At 43.6% G+C, this 19270-nt stretch overlaps 1 protein-coding gene across 10 annotated transcripts in view; it reads left to right on the plus strand.

The window, feature by feature from the left end:
* The window catches only part of SYNE2 (spectrin repeat containing nuclear envelope protein 2), a 308736-nt gene that overhangs the window by 19145 nt on the left and 270321 nt on the right, over positions 1 to 19270 (plus strand). Inside the window, exon 1 of one of the 10 annotated variants that reach the window (XM_054690982.1) lies at positions 6178 to 6504. The exons of 8 other annotated variants lie outside the window; for them this stretch is intronic. The gene's annotated coding sequence lies outside the window, so the exon portion shown is untranslated. Of the gene's footprint in view, positions 1 to 6177; positions 6505 to 14082; positions 14278 to 19270 lie in introns of those variants that run through there. One more of the 10 variants, XM_054690987.1, reaches the window with a different exon arrangement.

A 19270-nucleotide genomic window follows, 5' to 3' on the forward strand; every position in this document is an offset into this window, starting at 1 on the left:
GTTGCTTTTCTCTCCCATAACTTAATATTTGTGAGATGACTATATTGATATGTGTAATTCTGACTCATTCATTTTCATTGGTTAATGCTCCATGCTATGAATGTGTCAAGGTTTATCCATTCACTTTATTTTGGATATGTACTTTTTTATTTAATGTCCTCTTCTCAGACTCATCTCCTCATATTTTTTGCTTATTTTCCTATTAGGTTGTTTATCTTTTTCTTATTGATTTATAAATATATTATTTGTATTTGGAGGAAGACTATTGTTTAATAAACAAATACTGACATCTGTGCTTAAGAAGCCACATCTATCATAACTTTCCAATATTATTGGTGCTGTATACTGTGGAACCAAGCTTAGCTGAGGTTTCGCCATTTTGTATATCCTCCACCTTGATATGTTAGTCCTTGTCCAGCCGCATTCCGGAGATAGTTTCAGCAGTCACAACCCTCACTCCACTTGGTGACGAAAAGCAGACCACCCCAGCCGCCAATGAGGGCAGTCCTGTCCATAAATGGGACAGCATCTCTAACCGTCCAATCAGTTTGAAACTGTAACCGCGCGCGCCCAAAGTGCCTTTGTAGTAGCCAATGAATAATTGCCAACTTCTTTCAAAGTTCCCGCCACTCGCGACCCTATAAGATCCCAGCTTCCTCTGTTCGGGGCTCTCGACCTCTGCCGTTGCATCGGTGCGTGTCGAGGGCCCGGTCTCGAGCCCGTATTAAACTCCTTTGTGCCCTTGCATCGGTTGTCTGTGTCCTTGGGGGCTGCACTAGTCGACGTGGGCACAACATTTTGGGGGCTCGTCCGGGATCGACGAGTGCAGACCCCAACTGCCGAGCAACCGAAAGGAGTTCTAAAGCGCGCAGGTGAGTTCCAACACTCGCCCAGGTAAGCTTCAAGTCTGCAGACCTGTAGTTGTACTTAGTACCTGTATCTTTTGTACTTTGTACCTGTAGAAGCTGTTTTGTACTTAGTACCTGTATCTTTTGTACTTTGTACCTGTAGAAGCTGTTTTGTACTTAGTACCTGTATCTTTTGTACTTTGTACCTGTAGAAGCTGTTTGTACTTAGTACCTGTATCTTTTGTACTTTGTACCTGTAAAAGCTGTAATTGTTTGCAAACCTGAAAATCTGTTCAATCGCCGGGTCAGGCTTAAGTGGACGCACTTGAAAGCCGCCGGCGTGGACCGCGGGAGACGTCCGGACCACATGTTAGGAAGGCCACACCCTTTGCGGGAAGCAGATACCCCTTTGGGGGCCTTTTGAAAAATCAGTCTTTGGCCTGTTTCTTGTGACGACAGCCACTGTACTTCTAGCATTTGTCATCATGGGTCAATCACCATCTACCCCTCTATCCGTTGTTTTACAGCATTTTAAAGATGTCAGGTCCAGAGGGTCGGACCTCAGTGTAAAAATAAAAAAATCCCCTCTAATCACCTTTTGTTCTCAGAGTGGCCGAAGTTCGGAGTTGGTTGGCCCCCGGAGGGAACTTTTGATTTACAGATTGTCCGTCGCGTAAAGGAAATCATCACCAGTGAAAGAAAATTCGGACATCCTGACCAACTCCCGTATATCTTAGTCTGGCAAGATCTAGTCCAGAACCCCTGCTTGGTTAAAGCCATTTTTGTCGTTACAGGCACAACCCGTACTGCCGGCTAAACTGCTTGGGTCCCACCCCAACACCCCGTCGGCACCTGCGGTTATCCAAGATTCTACCCCGGAGGAACTTCTATTTCCACCACCTTATCATAACCCTTGTAGTAACCCTCCCCAACTCCTGCGGTCGGCTGACCACCCTCCCCCAGAGGCGGGCGGGGCTCGTGGGCAGGGTCCGGCGGCAGGCACCCGCTCAGTGAAGGCAAATTCCCCGGATTCCACCGTCCTGCCCCTGCGTGTGGCAGGATTGCCTAATGAGCAGGGCAACCAGCCCATGCACTACTGGCCGTTTGCGACCAGTGACCTCTACAACTGGAGAGCACAAAATGCACGTTTCTCTGACAACCCTAAAGACCTTGTTAATCTCCTAGACACTGTTCTATTTACTCATCAGCCCACCTGGGATGATTGCCAACAGCTCTTGCAGGTCCTCTTCACCACTGAGGAGCGAGATCGTATACTGACGGCCGCCAGGAAATTAGTCCCTGGAGAAGATGGCACACCCACCACAAACGCGGCCCGCATAGATTTAGTGTTTCCCTTGACCCGACCTGACTGGGATTTTAACCAGGCTGAAGGTAAGGAGAGACTCCGGGTGTACCGCCAGACTCTAATGGCAGGGTTGCGTGCAGCAGCCCGCAAGCCCACAATTTGGCCAAGGTAGGGGATGTGCAGCAGGGAAGGGAGGAGACCCCCGCGGCTTTTCTAGAACGCCTCATGGAAGCTTTTCGGCAATATACTCCTATGGATCCGGAGGCAACGGAGAACAGGGCCGCGGTGGTAATGGCCTTTGTTAACCAGGCGGCTCCTGACATTAAACAAAACTACAAAGAATAGATAGGCTGGGAGAAAAATCTATTCGAGATCTTATGGAGGTGGCAGAAAAGGTGTACAATCGCCGTGAAACTCCTGAGCAAAGAGAAGACCGCATCCGCCAGGAAGAACGGAAGGTAAGGGCGGCTGAAAACGCACGCCACACTCGGGATATGGCCAGAATCCTGTTCGCCGTCACTCAAAAGGACAACCCGGGTAAGCTACACCCCTCCCGCCGCCCCAGCTCCACAGGGACAGGCAGGACCCTACAGCGTGATCAATGTGCATACTGCACTCAAAAAGGACACTGGGCCAAACATTGCCCAAAGAAACGGGGAATAACCTCAAACAACCCCGCCGTTTCTGACACTCCTGTCCTGGTGCTCGGGGGCACAAGAGATGACAGTGACTAGGACCGTCAGGGCTCGACCCTCCCCGAGCCCCGGCTAACCTTAAAAGTGGAGGGGAGACCCGTTAATTTCCTTGTGGACACGGGGGCACAGCATTCAGTCCTCACGGAACCCTTGGGTAAACTTTCCGGTAAAACTTCGTGGGTGCAAGGGGCTACGGGATGCAAGCAGTATCCCTGGACCACGAAAAGATCTGTAGACCTGGGAAAAGGTCAGGTCTCGCACACCTTCGTTGTAATTCCTGAATGCCCGTACCATTAATTGGAAGAGACCTTTTAACCAAGGTAGGAGCGCAAATCTCATTTGGACAGGAAGGTGTCGAAATCAAGGACTTTAAGGGCTCTCCCTACACGTCCTCACGATTTCCCTTCAAGATGAGTACCGCCTTTTGGTGGCGCCAGATCACCCACCCTTTCTGGGTGGTGGATGGAATCTTTCTCGAATGTTTGGGCAGAAACCGGGGGCGTTGGCCTGGCGTCCCACAGACCACCCATTATAGTCCAGCTAAAGCCTGGGGCTGAACCCATTCGGGTAAAACAGTACCCTATGCCTGCAGAAGCCAAGGCAGGAATAACGCCTCATATTCGAAGGCTATTGGACAGTGGTATCCTTAAAACATGCCATTCGTCATGGAACACCCCTTTGTTACCGGTGCGAAAACCACACTCGCAAGACTTCAGGCCGGTACAGGACCTCAGAGAAGTAAATAAACGGGTCATAGATATCCACCCACAGTCCCAAACCCTTATACCTTGCTGAGTGCCTTGCCACCTACTCATGTGTGGTACACAGTATTGGACTTAAAAGATGCCTTCTTTAGTCTACCACTAGCACCCAAAGCCAGAAAATGTTTGCCTTTGAATGGCAGGATGCGGAACGGGGCATCAGTGGACAATTAACTTGGACAAGGTTGCCTCAAGGGTTTAAAAACTCTCCCACCCTTTTTGACGAGGCCCTTCATGAGGATTTAAGAAAATTCCGCAGCCGATTTCCCGAACTAACTTTGCTCCAGTATGTTGATGATCTGTTACTTGCAGCGGAAAGTGAGCAGGCCTGCCGAACAGGAACAGCCGAATTACTGACGGAACTGGGCCAGATGGGATACCGCGTCTCCGCAAAAAAGGCACAAATTTGCCTGCCCGAGGTAATCTATCTGGGCTACCGCCTCAAAAACGGTTATAGGTGGCTGACGGAAGCCAGAAAAGCTACTGTCTTACAGTTACCGACACCCACCACCAAAAGGGAGGTACGTGAGTTCCTGGGATCTGCTGGGTTTTGCCGGCTATGGATACCTGGATTCGCAGACCTGGCCCAACCCTTGTATGAGGCTACCCGGGAAAAAATAACTTTTCAGTGGACTCCCCAGATGCAGCAGTCCTTTGAGTCCTTAAAGAGGGCTTTACTGTCTGCACCAGCCCTGGGTCTTCCGGACATTACAAAGCCTTTCCATTTGTTCGTAGATGAGGCAAAGGGCATAGCTAAAGGGGTGCTCACTCAGTCCTTGGGCCCCTGGAGGCGTCCTGTGGCTTATCTGTCTAAAAAGTTAGACCCGGTGGCGTCCGGCTGGCCACCGTGCTTACGCATGGTGGCAGCGGCTGCCCTCCTTTTCAAGGACTCCCAAAAACTGTCTCTGGGACAAGTTACTTCCATAACCACCCCCATGCGGTGGAAGGAGTCCTCAGGCAGCCGCCAGAGAGGTGGATGAGTAATGCCCGAATCACGCATTACCAAAGCCTATTGCTCAACCCAGAGAGGGTCAATTTTTCGCCACCCACGGGGCTAAACCCCGCCTCCCTCCTACCTGCCCCTGACCTGGAGGCCCATCTAGACTGTGTTGATATCTTGGCCCAGGTCCAAGGGTTACGCCCTGATCTGCGAGATAACCCTCTGCCGGACGGACTGGTTTGGTTTACGGATGGGAGCAGTTTTATCCACGAGGGCCGAAGAGCGGCAGGGGCGGCAGTGGTGTCCATGCAGGAAGTCATATGGGCTGAGCCTTTGCCATCCGGGACGTCCGCTCAAAAGGCTGAACTAATTGCCCTAACCAAAGCTCTCACCTTGGCTCGAGGGAAAAATTTAACTGTGTATACTGACAGCAGATATGCATTTGCCACGGCCCACGTACACGGGGCCATATATCGAGAGCGCGGGCTCTTAACCTCCGACGGCAAAGGCATTAAAACGCTCAAAAAATTATGGATCTCCTGGCAGCGCTGTGGCTACCACGTAAGCTGGCTATAGTACATCATCCAGGTCATCAAAAGGACTCCTCGACTCCAACTCAAGGTAATAAGCGGGCGGATGAGGCAGCACGCCAAGCTGCCCTAATGCCGGTAGATGCCCTGACAGTAAAACTCCCAGACCCAGGGGACCCGCAGCTGCCGGAAGACCCAGAGTATAGTGCTATGGACTTTGACTACATACAGTCTCTACCGGGTGCTTTTTCTTTGGGACACTGGTGGTACACCCAAGAAACTAAGGCCATCTTGCCAGCACACTTGGCCACTGATCTCATTCAGCGCTTGCACCGAGCCACGCATTTGGGAGAGAGAAAAATTCTAACTCTAATCAGGCAATGGAACCTCCATGTCCGGGACGCAACCTGTACCGTGCGACAAGTAGTGGCATCCTGCCAGTCGTGTGCCATGGTAAACGCCACCAAGACAACCGGTGAACCAGGAATGAGGCCGCGAGGAACGCGCCCGGGGGTCCATTGGGAAATAGACTTCACCGAGGTAAGACCAGGTAAATTTGGCTATCGATACCTGCTGGTCCTGGTGGACACGTTTTCCGGATGGCCGGAGGCGTTCCCGACAAGAGGTGAGTCAGCTCGAGTGGTAGCCAAAATCCTGTTGGAAAACATTTTTCCTAGATTTGGGTTTCCAGTGACCATTGGGTCAGACAATGGACCAGCCTTTGTCTCTCAGGTATCGAAATCTGTGGCTTCTGCCCTGGGAGCAGAGTGGAAGCTCCATTGTGCCTATCGGCCCCAGAGTTCAGGGCAGGTGGAGAGAATGAACAGAACTTTAAAAGAAACTTTAACTAAATTAACTTTAGAGTCTGGCGGGGACTGGGTGACTCTCCTTCCCTATGCCCTCTTCCGGGCTCGCAATTCCCCTTATCGTCTGGGTCTGTCTCCGTTCGAGATTATCTATGGAACCGCCCCCAACCACACCGCACGGTGCGCAGTTAGCTTGTGATTTGCCTTCTGATTGTGAACTTTTTCTTTCTGTGTGGGCTGTACAGCAGGCTCACCAGGAGGTCTGGCCCCGCCTCAGAGCGCTCTATGAAGGGGAGGACCTTCTCAGACAGCCCACAAATTTCAGCCTGGAGATCTTGTCCTTGTCCGCCGACACAAGACCGACGGTCGTGGCCTCCAGCCCCGGTGGAAGGGTCCCTACATCGTCCTCCTGACCACACCCACCGCACTCAAAGTGGACGGCATCGCGGCCTGGGTTCATCACTCACACGTCAAGACGGCACCAACTGACGACTCCCAGCTGCAGTGGCGAGCCCGGAAGCATCCCACCAATCCACTCAAGCTGACTCTTCAGGCGCTCCCGGCTACAACCCATCGCTCCCAGACCACTGCCCACGCCGTGAAAAATGACACCAAACTGTAATGTTGGCTACCTACTGTCCTTCCTTTGTTTTCTCCTTGTCGGGGCTGACTGGGATCCCTGCCGACGGTGCATCACCGAAGGCATATTCGGTCATATTCAGAGCAAGTGCTATGTTAGTAAGCGTGCTTGCAGCCTTAAGGGAGTTCCTCTGTTTGTGGCGACCCTGATTAAGGGCACCACCCATGGATGTCCAGGTACAGTGGGAAGGGTGGTCTGTTGGAAGCGTTTAAATCAAATGCCGCCTAAAAATGAAAGTTGCAATCACTGTAAAGAGGGGGGGAGTTTTTCAGCCTATACCTTTGTTCATTCACAGTGCTATGAAAGGTCTACTGTTTATCAGTGCACAGAGTCCAATCAAACTTTCTGGACTGGTATATCCTTAGGAAATAACGCGGGATATGTATGCCCTGTCAAAGCAGGAAAACCTTTTGTTGGACTCTGCAAACCCACTGGGGGATGACAGATGGTGGGGGTGTGCAAGACCACGCACGAAAGCAGGAAGTTCAGAGGGTTTTTGAACAAGTTGCCCAAACACAGGATCGGTGGTTCAAGCCGATACACATCCCAGGCCCGGTGGGTTCCCTTAAATTGGAAAAGACAGTACAGGCCATGTTAGACTCAGCCCTACAATTTTTAAACAAGACCAACCCAACCCTGGCCAGCGATTGCTGGTTATGTCTAAGAGAAGGACCCCCCCGTTACACAGCGATCCCTGCTGTGTACAACTGGATTAATTGGACAAACCTAAAGGGCCCAACCCATACGTGTAACCAGACCTTGCCCATCAATAATGTCAAGCTCTCCCAACAGTTGCTCAGATGCCATGCCTTAGTCACAATGGGACCTTAAGAGTGGGTCAAGTAATAAGGTACTCTGCAGTTCAGTAGTCAGTGCAACTAAGGCGCCCAGTTTTAATGGCTCTGCCTCTATGTGCCCGCCGGCACTGGGCACTATTTTCTTCTGTGGCACCACAGCCTACCCCGTACTCCCTGCTAACTGGTCGGGCTTGTGCATTTTAACATATCTCATGCCCGATGTGGGAGTGGTCCCAGGCAACCAAAGCCTTCCCATACAGCTCATCCAGTCTGTGCCTGCCGGACATAAGCGGGCCATAATTACCCCACTACTGCTCGGCCTGGGGTGGCAGCCGGAGTGGGGACCGGAGTTGCTGGAATTGGGACCTCTGTTAACCTTTACCAAAAATTTCAGCTCAGCTGGTGGGGACATTGGGCGGCTAGCAGATACAACCTTAGAGTTACAGTCTCAGTTAGACTCTTTGGCCGCGGTGGTCCTGCAAAACCGCCGCGGGCTAGATCTTCTCACAGCAAAGGAAGGAGGCATCTGTCTCTACCTGCGGGAAGAATGTTGCTTCTATGCTAACAAGTCAGGAATAGTTAGAAATAAAATTAAGCAATTACAAGAGGAACTAGAACACCGGAGAAAAAAACTAGAAGACAACAATGCATTTCTTTGGGAAGGCTTAGGAGGATGGCTGCCCTATCTCTTGCCTCTTCTGGGCCCAGTCGTTACCCTCTTCTTAATTCTGTCTATCGGGCCCTGTGTCATTAATCGACTCGTGGCCTTTATTAAACAACGGGTAAACACGGTCCAGTTAATGGTGCTGCGCTCCCAATATGCCCCCTTACGCCAATATAACTCTCCCCAACAACCCCTAAAACAGGACCCCTCCCAATACATAGAAGTGGAGCCCTGACTGTTTCCCCTCATCGCCCACTTTCAGCAGGAAGCAGTTACTACCTCAGCTAAGCTTGGTTCCACATATACAGCAATTCACATTTGAAAAGATACATTCAAAATCCTTTAATCAGATTGCTGTGAAGTGTACCTGCCTTATCTGGGTGTTAACATGCCTGTGATTATAGATATGAACATATCCTTTATTTAAAATGGATTTGGTATAGCCTGAATATTCTTGATTATGAAGATTATTTAAATTTTTTCGTATTTATTTGTTCATGTAGATGAAGGTGTTTACCTTGTGGTCTAAAATTTGGGAGGAAAGCTTTTATGAGAAATTATAACATTTTCATTTCTTTTCTTTTAAAGATTTATTTATGCATAAAAGAACTGGGGTACAGGCCAGAGTTGTGGTGGGTGAGAGTGGAGAGCAGAACAGGCAGATCAACTGAAATACACTGCTGAGGGGAGCAGTGGGTGAGACAGGAGAGGTCTGCTACGCTGTGTGGGCCAGCTCCCTGGCCGGGGATCAAACTGGAGCTGTAGGGGCTGTGGACAGCTTTGTAGTGCTGTGCTTAACCCCTTGTGGCACCAGGGAGGCCCAAAATTTTCATTTCTTTCTTCCACTAAACAAAACAGGATAATGGGAAGCACCCTGGCTTCACAGTAAACCAGGGGTGGGCCACAGAATATACAAGAAAGTGTAAAGTGTATGAGGAATTGAGGCCACTGCTTAGAAAGTTATTCCCAGGATTTTACTTAAACTATATGGATTGTTCATAATTGTGGTTCTCCCCCTTTTTATCCCCCAGGGAATGGTGACTTGACAAGAGGTACATGTTAAACCACTTGTTCTTTTGTTGACTACTTGTGTCTGCTTTGTGGATGGCTATTGTTTTCCAGGATCTTAAGCGCCTGGATTAGGACAGTTAAACCTTTCGTTGTCTTGGAAAGTATAATCTTCCTATTCATTCTGCTTTTCTGGCTTATTTGCTTCCTTCTCTTCCTCACTTCCTTCCTTACTTTAATTTACAAGTCACTTGCATCTATTAGATAGCCATTCTTCAAAGCATCCAACATTTATTTCATTAAAATTTTTAAATGGAATTTCTTTTTTTAAATTGAAATATATTTGACATATAACATTGTATAAATTTCTTTTTGCTGTACAAAAATACAAATTTTTTAAAAATGCTTTTAGAACTGGAGATTGCCTTTTCCTAGAATTGGAGATTGCCTTTTCCTAGAGTATTTCTTCCAGTGGGGGCCCCCCCACCCCCATTAGTAGAACAGATCCCACAATGGCGCTGGAGCGCTCAGCAACCCCTCCCCCACCTCTCTACTGCCTCACTCCCACCCTCCCGGCTCTGTAGGCCTCTTTTGTTGTTGGGAGCTAACAAAGTACTGTAATTTGCCGGATTTTGCTGGCAGAGGACAGGCTAAAGGGTTCCCAGAAGAATTTCTGTCACCTGCCTAAGCTCCCAACCCTCAAAAATTGCCGTAAATTAACTAGTTTCTTTTGTCTTGGGTATAACTGGAACTTCAAAGTTTGAGAACGTCGTTCAAAAGGAAGATGTTTATTTTTATTTATTTATTTATTTATTTGGGTATAAGCTACCAGTCTGTGGGGCTTGGTTACAGCAGTGCTAGGTGTTGTGTGGAAATATAACCATGATGTAATAAAGCGTGATTTTTTCTTCTAAAAATGAGATATAATTGATATATAACAAACTATTAGTTTCAGGTGTGCAGCATAATGATTCAATATATGTATACTTTGTTAAATGGTCACAGTAAGTCTAGTTAACATCCATCAATACACACAATTAAAATTATTTTTTTGTGATGAGAAATTTTAAGATTTACTTTCTTAGCAACTTTCAAATATCCAACACAGTATTATTGAATATAATTTACTTAGCATAGTCACCATACTCTATATTTTATCCTCAGTTCTTGAAATTGCAAGTTTGTACCTTTTGACCACCTTTGATTATATCACTCCCTTTCACCCCAGTTCTGATAAGCACCAATTTATTTTCTATATCAATGACTTAAATTTTTGTTGTTGAAGATGATGTGTTGTTTCGATTTTACATATTAGTGACGTCATACAGTGTTGGTCTTTATCTGATTTAGTTCCTCAAGGCCATCCATGTTGTCACAAATGGCAAGATTTCCTTCTTTATATGACTAAATAATATTTCACTGTATAGCCCACTGTGATATGTATGTGTATCCATTATGAAATATGTATACATAAGTGTATATGTATTTCTATGCCTCACATTCTTTTTTTGTTTTTTAATTTAATTTTCTTTTTTATGTATTTTTACATCATTTTTCATTTTTGCACATTGTATGCATTGTCAGAAAGATGTTTATTTTTAGAGGAGGAAATATTTTGAGTTCATTTGCTTTTTTAGGAAATAAAAATTATGGGATTTTGAGTGAGTAATCTCAGAGCAAAAACAAAATCTTGCTGAAAGAATGATCAGTCTAAAGATTTTGAAGATAAGCTGCTTTTTGCTTTTTAATATTTGCTTAGTCAAAATTACTGTTGCCATGATTATTCTGAAATTGTCATTTCCTTTTCATGTCTTACCATATAAAATTGATTTAAAGATATAGAAAATAAAAATGTCAAATGGGGAAAGTGTTTAAAGACCTTTTGTTAGTGCAGAGGACGTGGTGTTAATACCAGGAGACAGGCAAGAGTTCTTAGAGATAGTATCATCCAAATTAATTGTTATCTTTATTACAGATAGCATGAATAAACAGAACTCTTCAAGTCTTTGATTTTTAAAGAACACTGATTTCACTTTGGAGAAGTAGTTTTTATCATATGAGCCCCAGCTTCATAGGACTCATTACACATTAATATGTATCATGTGATATAGATAAAAATTAAAGATGGGGTTAGCAGCACAGACCTCCCCATAGAATCTTTGTGAGCTGAACCCCAAACGCTTTACAGATACAAAGATCTATTTAAAGGATTGCAATAACAATGACAATATTTTAGGGCTTTTTTCCAATGCTCTCACTTCCTTCTTCTATCGGGAAGTTGAGCTGGGGGTGGAGGAGGTGCGTGTTGTTCCTGGACCAGTGCACTCAAACTGTCGCCTGCTTTTGTGGAATCACAGACCTTTATGGTACCTTGCACAATGGGATTGGTGAAGTGAAAGTATTTGGATTGATTTAGACCAACAGAATAGACAAAAAAAATCTTGGGTGAGTTAAAAAATACTCATCAGTAGCAGCCAGAACCTGGGGGAATAAATCCCTTATATCTTCAATAATAACAAATGAAATATTCAAAATATTAATATTTACAGTAAATTGTTTTTTCTTTCTTTTTTTTTTTTTTGGCATGAATCTTTCAGCAGGTGTATTTGAGGGACTAATAGGGTGTCTCCAAGGTGATGCTCAGCTGCTGAGGGGGAGGAGCCACTGATACCCTCCCAGGGCCCCAGTGCTCACAAATCATGTCAGAAAACTCAGGACATAAGAGGGTCTCTGGCCAAAATGCCTGTTAGGGGTGTATCTTAGAAGATCCCTCTGTTCACTTTTCTATGCTCTAGGTAGTTGTATTGACCAGGATTATCCCAGTGATTCTGGTTTAAATTATGATGGGCCTTATGGTTGTAACTTTTTTCCTGAACCAATCTCAAGTGTTTGCTGTGGGTTGACCTTGCAAATCTAAAATGTCTCATTTTTGAGCAGTCCTTCTCACAAATAGGATTTATAAGGAATTCGCAGAGAAGGATCTGGACTCTACAAATTCTCCCCCTGTGAATACTTTTGGGTAGACTCTGAGCCCTAAGGACTTCAAGTAGACTAAGGCGTGATCCCATTCACATCTCCGAGGTGGTTCCTGAAGGCTTGATGCACTGGAGTCCAACTCCAGATAATGCAAGTTCCTGCTTGGACCTTGGAGAATCAAGTTCCCAAAGCTCCAGTACTGGAGGTCCTCAAGAGAAATACATTTCATTATAATTTCAATAATAGCATATTCTTTCTTTGTTTTTAATTCCAGTGACTATGTTTAATGAAGGTGCATAGGGTTTGGCTTAAGTTAACTACTTAAAGCTTATATAATTGCAATAGTGAATGCCATAGTATTTCTTAACTAAAATGTAAAACGTGTTCCTTGTGGCTGCTTTAGTAATCATCTTTTATGGTCAAAGAAACAGGTAATGCAGATTTGTCCAGGTCTCTCAGTGAGGCTTCAAAGAGTAGGAGATATTAGAACCCCTCTCCCTGGATTGCCCAGTCTGTTATTTAGTCTAGCAAACCTGCTACTGAGGATTAACATCCACTTAGAGCCAGAAATAGACCAATTGAGACCTAAATCAATTTTGATCATTGGTCTCTAAGGATAAAAGGAAGAGGGATGTATTAATTTGCTGGGCAATTGATATTCCCTTAGGATAAGAGAAAAACAAAACCAAAATTGTCAGTCATCAAAAATGGCACAGTAAATTATGTTTGGGTTTGGAAAACCTCCAGTCCTATAAATAGATTATGGGGAACCCTCAGGGAGATGAAAAAAAAATGCATCATGACTATTTTCATATGTAAAAATAGCAAACCCATGCAGCTTGAAGAATAAAGTGGGAGGACTGAAGTCAAATAGGTACTGTGATTCATGAGTAAAACTTTGTTATTAAAGTTTATTACCACTCAATTGCCAAGAACTGGCAAGTTTAGAAATGATAGGTCAAAAGATTGGCAATAGAACTTTTGGGAACAATCTGTACAAATTTGGAGTTTTCTGAGTTTCCATCTTTCCTGCTGAGAGGTGGTTGACTGGGTTACCTACATTCTTACTCTGCCTTTGTGGAGATTAAAGAAACTGATGATGGAAATAGGAACCATTGGCTACATTTTAATATCATGATTGAAACAATTACAGATCCACCTGGTATAAAGTTCAATTTTCTAGGCATATCAGGGTGTTTTTAACAGCCACTTAGTGGGGCTTGCTGTTTGCCATTGGTATTTGGGATCAGAGGCATACTTTATTTTTCATAAGGAATTTATATTTTCCTCTGTATGTCTTCCTTTGTCTTCTGATTCTGGATCTACCTCCTTTTTTTTCTTATTTCCCCAACGATGCCACTTTATGTCAAGGTATGGCTTTCTGCATTTTATTGCTGGGCTGTTTGAATTGGCACACAGGTCTTTGGATGGTGAGTGGATGGGTGAATAGGAAATGATACATGTGGGAACCTGAGGGGGTCTGTCTGCCTTGGGGACCAGCATGTCTCATTGGTCTGCACCAGGTACACCCAAACTACCTGAGGGGGTCTTTGAGCCCAGCAGCAGGCCTGTTGTGGGGGCAACCAATTCCCTTTCTGGTGGGGCTGGTGCGGGTTGGCTGGTTGTCAAGTCGGTTAGTATCTCTTATTTAGGGCTACACAGAATCAAGGTAACCATTAGCTGACAACTATTCTTGAATTTCTGATCTTCCAGCTTTTGCCCCATTTTAATACAACGATCAATAAGATTTAGGCATAATCCTTAGATATTTGACCCAGCCAGGAGTAGTGGATGTTTCTAGCTTCAGACTGAGGAATTTGAGATCCTTTCAACAGGACCTTTGGGTCTTCACTTATATAGAAGTAATAGAAATGGAGAAAGAATGCTCTTGTTGTTCATTGAGGGAAGGAATGAAGTAAAAGAAGTCTGTTTTGTACCTAAAAGATGCTGAGGAGTTTGAAGAGTCATATTGTCTCATAAACCATGAAGACCATGATGCGAATAACTGAGTCAGGGTTAATTTGTCTCAATAAGGAAAGATGTTGAGAAGGCTCCCTTCATGCAAGTTTTATCAGAAGATTAATTTTAACATTTTTTTTTTATTGTTGCAAATAGTCTCTATCTGGCAGGGGAAGGAGAACCAGCACTTCTAAAAATTAATTCTGTGAATGTCCTAACCCCACAGTCAGAGCCCCCTGAATGCTGAACAGGGGAAGGAGATGCAGAAACTCAGAGACCCAGGCCACAAATCCCATGAAGAGCTTGAAGAGTCCACAAAGGATCTCCACGTCCTGAATTTCTAACAGGTTATATAAATAGTCTGTAAGCTTTCCTTTCTTTTATGAAAGTCTACCAGAGGGCTAGTGTATCCAAGAAAGGAAGCTGGGAAGATAGAAAAGCCCATTTGACAGACTGTTAATTTTGTATAGCTAGCAAAGTGAGAGTGATAATGTGTAACTCCACTGATAAACCAAAGGGCTTCCAGAAGTTCATCTTCCAAGGTCTGAGACAAAGAAGGAAAATTAAATTTATTCAGATAAATAAGCAACAGAAGACAAAACTATTTCTTTAGTTTGCCACAGATAACCTATTTTGCGAATGCTTCAGATTAAATTTTTCAGTTAGTCTGAAAAAGCAGCATGGAAGAATTCAAAAATTAACAAAGGTTCTCGTGGGGGTTCTTTAGGGCTGTGGTATCAACCAGCAAAGGTTATTACAGGGTCACCAAAAATTAATGCCTTAAACAACTGAATTTAGGTTTATAATAATTATTTTTACTAACCACATATCATATTCTTAAAGGAAAACTTTCTTATTAGAATAACAATCTTCTAAATTTCCTTTTTTTAAAAAAAGAGATTTTTTTAATTTATGCATTCAAGAGCTGGGGTGCAGGCCAGAGGTGTGGGGAATGAGAGGATTCACCAAAGAGTGCAGGGAGCAGAACAGGCAGATTGACTGAAGTACACTGCTGAGGGGAGCAGCAGGCGAGTCAGGAGAGGTCTGCTGCACCATGTGGGTTGTTCCCTGGCAGGCTGGGGATCAAACTCGTACTGCAGAGGCTGCGAACAGCTTCATAGGTTGCATCTTAACCCCTGTGCCACCAGCGATGCCCCCCAATCTTCTAAATTTCATGTATTTTATTTCAATTGATGGAAATGGTATGGCAACCATTGACTTTAAGAGATTTTTACAAAAACAGTGTGTTATATATTTTTCATTCAGAAGATGCATTAGCAATAATGCTTAAAGATTTTGAATAAGAATTCTGTAAGTCAGATTACTCTAATAATTTTTTTTAATCATGGTAAAATATAAACACAATTTACCATTTTATCTAAATTTAATGGTACAATTTAGTGGCATTAAGCAGAGTCACATGGCTGTACAACCATTACCACTATTGTACATATATACATGTGTTACAACATTATTGATGCTAGTTCTCATACTGTAAATTACATACTATGACTTACTTATTTTATAGCTGGAAGCTTCTAGCTTTTGATCCCCCTTTTTACTCATTTTGTCCACCCCCTTTTCTTTGGCAATGACCAATTTTTCTCTGTATCTGTGAGTTCTGTTTTGCTGTGCTTTTTAGATTTCACATATAAATGAAGGCATGGTATTTGTTTTTCTATGACTTACTTCGATTTGCACAATATCTAACATAACAATTTTTATTTTTGTACTTTACCTTCTTCTTTTGTCTGTATGTATACATATTTATATAGTTACATTCCTATTGAACACAATCATTTTGTTTATCTTAGTATTTTTAATATTTTCCAGACTTACAGTGATTTTGCATTGGTTATAAGCATCTCTTTTCATGTTGACTTACCAAAATTTGCAAGGGATTCCAATGTTGTTGGGTATCCATCTGTATGTATATATTTTTGTTTCTGCTTTATTAAATTAAAAGGATAAATTCTAAAGAATGGGATTATGGAGTCAAATTGTATGAGCCCTCTTATGATTCAAGCTGCATATCACCATATTGATTTCCAAAAGGACTACTGTGTATATAGTGTTGAGGAATGTCAATTTCTTTGTCAAGGTGAACATTTTTGCATGTGTTTGTTTAGTGCTTGTGTTTCCTCTTGTGTGAATTTTCTGATCATATGTGTCAGAATTTGCTTTGCTTTTTAGAGGAAACTTTTTATACTTTTATAAACTTTTTAATAAACTTTTTATAAACTTTTTTTGAATTACCTATAATCTGTTGACAAATCTGTTTCTTATCTCTTGTTTCTTTATGGGCTATTACTATAAAAGAAGAAAATGATCCTTTGTGCCAAGAGATGTAACAGATTACTGTTTCTAAATTTATTCCTCAATGGATCCAAATTAATTCCTCCATGGATTTAATCTACCACACCAAGGAACCTGTTGCTTCTTTCTGTGCCAGTGTCCAGTGGTTAAGACACTATTTATTGGGCCTCCCCGGTGGCGCAGCGGTTGAGCGCTGGGTTGCGAGGCTGCCCGCGGCCTCTGCGGCGCCGGTTCGATCCCCGGCTGCTCCCCGGCCACCGGAGGAGGATCCCACATGGTGCGCAGACCTCTCCTGCCACCCGCTGCTCCCCTCAGCAGTGTACTTCGCTCCTTCTGCCTGCTCTGCTCCCCGCTCTGGCTCTGGTGAATTCTCTCACCCTCCCGCACTTCTGACTGTGCCCAGTGCATGTATAAACAAAACAAACAAACAAATATAATAAATAAATAAATAAAAACATGCCTCTATAAAAAAAAAAAAAAGACACTATTTATTAACACCTCTTAAGGAAACAGACTTCTCATAGCCTTAGCCCCATGTCCTGGCAGAAGCCATTGGAACAAAAAACACAGTTACTGATGTTTGTCATTGAAAACTGACACACATCTGACCAGAGATATGGTCAGTAGTTCATTTGTCTGGCTGGCAGACTGAGGAAACTATTGTGTTGTGAAGAATGTGTGAATTTCATTCCTCTTTAAAATAATACTTGGAGGAAGAGTTTAAATCCAAGCATTTCAGTGAAGGAAATAATAAAGTTCACATTCAGTGCAGTTTATAATTTCTCCATCATATTTGTATTATTTTATTTGAGTCTTCTGGCATCCCTGCAAGACAGGGGGGACTGTAGGTCTTGTGTTATGGGTAATAGAGGAAACAAACAGTATCAGAGACTTGCTCACTATATCTCACTGCATCTCATCGTCAGTGCTGGGAGGAGAAGCAGTTAGTTCTTTGCATTCTGAAAACTGTCAACCTGAAGAATGTACTCATTAGGGTAATTTACTGAGGAGCTAAAGTTCCATTCAAGGGTTTAATTAGAGATGAGCACAGTAATTAATTTCAATAATGATGATTTTTAAATCACCAAAGGAAATAAATCCAGATATTTAGTGGGTCACAGCCTTTCCATGCCTACTGATTAAAAAACAAATGCTGATGCTATCGAAAGACTACATTGCGTAGTTTCTTGAAGAGTTTACTTGTTCTGACTATCTCATTTTGGGGTCATATAAATAGAGACTGAGATTGTGGATGTAGGAGTGACGCAGAGACGGCTCTGAGACCAGTTCCCTGGCAGAGCCACCTGGATAAGAAACTTTACTTCCCCAAACCTGTTTTCATCTGTTAACTGGTGATATTATTATTAATATCTATACCAAAGATTAAGTGACAGTTATAAAAATGCTTAGTTCAGAGTAGGCACTATATTTTATCATGAATTAGGTGTTATTAGTTGGTAAATGTGTTGGTTTATTCATTTAAATTCTAAAACCTAGTGTCTTGCATTGCCTTTTCACTCTAGCTTTTTTTAGCATAAAGGTTAGAAATAAGAAACAGGGGCCTCCCTGGTGGCCTACGGGTTAAGTCTCAGTGCGATCACCTCTGTGGCCTGAGTTCCATCCCCAGCCAGGGAGCTGACCCACATATGGCACAGCAGACCTCTCCTGTTCAGGCTATTGCTCCTCTCAGCAGTGTTTTGTAGTAAATCCATCTGTTCTGCTCCGTACTTTCTCTTTGGTGGATCCTCTTACCTCTCCTCCCCCCACTTCTGGCCTACATCCCTGTTCTTCTATGCAAAAAAGACCCCAAAAAACAAAACAAAAAAAAAAACCACCACACACACAAAATAGAAATAAGAAACAACTGGTTTCTTAACACAATCCTCCCCATGGAGAATAACTTCTTTCATGTGTTTGTTTTTATTGAGCTGAATTGTGTGCATGAGTACACTCAGTTAGGGATAGGCACACTTTGTGCTGACAGTGGGCAGATAGTCATTTTGACCTTGTCCCCTCAACCATGTTTAGTCTTGCGAGTCAAGCCTTAGGAATTATCTGCATTCCATGAATTCCATTTGTACATGAATCTCTGCAAGCACTTTCTGGCCTCAGATGTTTGGAATAAGGTTGTATATGTGTGTGTGTGAATTTTAATGCATTTTATATTAATAATCTGTGATGAAATATAAAATCAGCAGTTTTATTGCTTAACATACAGAAGCTAATGAATTGTTTTGAAATGAGAAAGTATGCGTTGTGGTGTCAGGAAGAGAATTTTGTGGAGGGGCCTAAAGTGGGTGAACCAGTGGAGAAGGGAAGGGTGGGTCTCTTGGTCTTATTCAGATGGCACATGGCTGTTCAGGGTGAAGTTTAGAGAAGAGCCACAGGCAAGATGCCGGGCCAGAAGAATAATAAGCATCTTCCCATACTAAACTTCAGAGATCAGACAAACTTCAGGCAGAATATTGAGAATAAATTAAATGGAAAAACAGGTCCTGCATAGGCCACAGTGAAGGTCTAATTTCTAGGATTTGAGAGCAAGGCAGTTTTGTAGCCTTGTGGGAATAGGGGAAGTGAGTGCCCCCTCACAGTTTCAGTGAAATAACCAGAGTCCCACCAATAGGAGAGCTTTTCAGAAGTCTCATGGCCAGGGGACAAACAACTAACAAAAGAGTAAAGGTAGGAAGTACAAGGTGAGAATGCTTAATGATCTCACCCACCTCTCCATTAACTTCTCACACTTTTTTTTTTTTATTGCCTGCTATACCTCAGACTTGGAGGTTGGTGTTTTGAATAAAAAGAAGAAAATGGTACTTTTGAGGAGTTCAAGGGCCAGTGGGGTTTCAGACATGTAGACTTGACAATTGTGATGTTGGTGGGAATTTGAAGAATGGTGTGTACAGGAACACAATGGTAGCTGGTCCCACACCACCTGGCCTCAGGTAGTGAAAGAATGTGCAGAGGTAAAAAAGCAAGAGAGAACCTGGGACATTAAAGACAACTTGGATCTACTTGCCATGTTTG

Source organism: Talpa occidentalis, unplaced genomic scaffold, assembly GCF_014898055.3.
Source record: "Talpa occidentalis isolate TD23 unplaced genomic scaffold, MPIMG_talOcc4v2.1 talOcc4.11, whole genome shotgun sequence".
Lineage (NCBI taxonomy): Eukaryota > Metazoa > Chordata > Mammalia > Eulipotyphla > Talpidae > Talpa > Talpa occidentalis.